Below are 3,464 nucleotides of genomic sequence, written 5' to 3'. Positions count from 1 at the left end.
TCATTCTGAAATACTCCACATTGAACAGAAAGGCAAAAGAGAAGAAGCAGAACACATAGAACAGAATGGAAAACCAATGGAAAGTAATAGTGTCATCTCACCTCATACATGTGGGCACATTGGGGCCGGTGATGAAAACTCCATCTTCTCCATCATACCAGTACAAGTAAAGAGCCACAAAGGGGACAAAGTGTTGCAGGCATATGCCATTTTGGACCATGGAAGTTCATCCACCTTTTGCACAGAAAGTTTAATGAGGAGGCTAAACCTTACAGGACAAAGGACTAACATTCTCTTAAGGACAATGAATCAGGAGAAAATTGTGTCTAGTCATCATACCTCAGGTTTGGAAATATCGAGTCTGGACGAAGACAATTTCCTTCAACTATCCGATGTCTTCACACATAAGACCATGCCTGTTTCCAAGCACAATATTCCTCTACAAGAAGATCTGGAAAAATGGCATTACTTAAAGGACATCAAAAATTATGAAATTGCTTCTGGCATTGACCTACTCATTGGGACAAATTCTCCTAAGGTATTGGAACCTTGGGAGCTGATCAATAGCCAAGGAGAAGGACCGTACGCTGTAAAGACCCTACTGGGGTGGGTCTTCTATGGTTCCCTAAAAGGAAGCAACGACAGCAGAGATGCTAATGGCCAGCCTGCTGCTGCTGTCAATCGGATATCCATTGTACACCTAGAGGAGCTATTGGTCAAACAATACAATCATGATTTCAAGGAAAATACAAGCAAGGAAACAGAGGAAATGTCCAGAGAAGACAAACAATTCCTGAACATTATGAATCACTCTGCAAAAATGTCAGACGCCAAAGAGGATGGCAATGTTGTAGCAGACGCCAAAGAGGATGGCAATGTTGTAGCAGACGCCGAAGGAGACATTAATGGGGATGTTGAAGGCAAAACTGAGGCCCCCCAAGAAGAAGATGAGGGTCGGGATTCAGGTGATTACTATGAAGATGAAGAGGCAGAAGGCGAGCCTTTTGAGAGCCAGCCGACTTCAGACTCCTGTCACAGCATGCCTGACTTCACAGCAGAGGTCGAGTTACACAAATCCGACGCAGTGCCTAAGGAAGAAGCCAAGCCTGTGGCCGAGAAGTGGAGAACGAACCAGAAGTGGAAGTGAAGATGTCAGATGGCCCCTACTGCCTAGACTTGCCATTCAGACAAGAAAATCCCAGCTTGCCCAACAACAAACATGTTAGCGAGCAGCTCATTTGCGAATTTGCTGTTATGGTACCAGGGCACCGGCTGAATCCAAGTGACAGACCTGAGGAAGTGACTGACTCATCAATGCAGGAGCCCTATAAGGAGAGGCTTGGAATTGGGTGAAAATATAACCCATAGGTTCTCTCAGTACTGGACGGTATGGCAACACGACTGCTTCAACTTAAGAACAGCAAAGACTAATGAATCATGTTAACCATGTAATTACTAATACTCTAGGTATATCAACCCACTGATGGCTCTGTATGCCACACATGCCATGTGGGCTTTGAGGGAAAGACGGCTAGCCAACATCCTTTGGTCTACCGTTTTATGAAAGGGGCTCGCAGGCTCCTCCCTGTTTCCAGGTCACTGGTGCCCTTATGGGACTTGGCAGTGGTTTTAGATGGGCTCACTCGACCTCCTTTTGAACCCCTGGAAGAAGCTGACATGAAACACCTGTCACTGAAGACAGTGCTGTTACTGGCTCTGGCATCTGCCAAGCGAGTCAGTGACATTCATGCGCTCTCTGTACATCCTTGATGCACTCAGTTTGCCCCGGGGCAAACGAAAGTGTTGCTGAAGCCCAACCCTGCCTTTATACCTAAGGTGGTTGGCTCATTTACCCCCATTGACATTGTGGCATTTCCTCCGCCGCTGTGTTCCTCTGAGGAACAGTGGCCGAATTTGATGTGTCCAGTTCGTGCTTTACGCACCTATATGGACAGGTCAAAAGAGTTTCGTTGCAATGACCAACTTTTTATATCCTGGGCTAACCCTCAGAAGGGCAAGCCCGTTACCAGGCAACGGCTCTCCCACTGGATTGTGGAAGCGATTGCTCTGGCTTATACGAGTCAGGGTTTGCAGGCACCAACGGGCCTCCGTGCTCATTCTACTCGTGGACTGGCTACATCCTGGGCTTTGTTCAAGGGTGTTTCCATCTGAGACATTTGTGCAGCAGCGAGCTGTTCCTCACCGCTCACTTTTTCAGGCTAGATGTCTCTGCTCCAAGTGTGGCCCGCGCAGTGCTGGGCCCCGTGTTGAGACAGGGTTCTACCTGTTAAGTTCTGGTTGTTTTGGTGATTTTCGAGATAAGCATGTCTAGCAATACGGGAGTTTCAATATCCCATAGTGAGACATCGAACGGAGTGTTATGAATGAGAACTATAGGTTACTTACGTAACCCCAATTCTCAGAGTAACATTTAGTGAGATGTCTCACCAGACAGCCCTTCTTGCTAAGGCGAAGCGAGAAGAGGTGCTTATTTTGAATGACGCTGCGTCGTAGCGCAAGCTACTTATAGGGTGGGTGGATTCCCTGACGTAGACGTCAAGATCACCAGCCAATCAGGATTGGCGTAATGAGATTGATGCTTCTGTTTGCATACGCGTTGAGGCGCATCCCATAGTGAGACATCTCACTTCATGTTACTCTGAGAACTGGGGTTACGTAAGTAACCTATAGTTTCGGCGGCCTCTGTTTCTCTTTTTCTCCCTCCCCGTGGCGAGTATGTGTTTTCATTAAAGCGGCTTCTCCCTCAGGATTATTACCAGAAATCAGATTTACTTTGATTCGAATTATCTTTATTTTGCTATCAGTGCACTTCACTCTTTGCACTACATTTCATCATACATTATTTTCTTGCCAAACTGCATAGAAATGGATGTAAGCTTGCTTAACTCACTCCCCTTTTAATATTAAGTTCATTCCATCAATTTAAGTCACATTCATAGGTGCAAATAGTATAATTGTTGTTGATCAAGCTAAATTATGATTTAGAAGAGTTTAATATATCACCACATCAAGGTAATAATACATTTTACTGCTTGTCTGTTTTATAGTTTGTACCAAATACTATACGAGTACTACCTCCATACTAATAGGCTCAACACATATTATAAGGCTTTATCCTTCAAACCAAGTGTTGAACTTTCCTGTCGGCTCCCAGACCGTGGTCGAGGAAACGGGGGGGGATGACTCTCTGTCGTCTCCCAGGGCAGAAGCAACACGCTTCGGGTTCAATAACCCACTTTGGGGTGTGCTAATTTCCTTCAAATCTAATAAAAACACTACAAATGGGCCGCGGTTGTTCCTTGATTTCATTACCTGTTTGGAGTTTATCCTGGAACAATTCAAATTGGACATAAAAATGTGACTTTAGATCTGCAATGTCTTCAAACTATGTTCGTTGAATGTAAATACTGGCAAAATCATCCCTCTTCCCTCAAAAAACCTAC

This window comes from Notothenia rossii (assembly GCF_949606895.1).
Source record: "Notothenia rossii genome assembly, chromosome: 4".
NCBI lineage: Eukaryota > Metazoa > Chordata > Actinopteri > Perciformes > Nototheniidae > Notothenia > Notothenia rossii.
The sequence above is the reverse complement of the archived record's forward strand: the minus strand, read 5'-3'. Positions refer to the sequence as shown.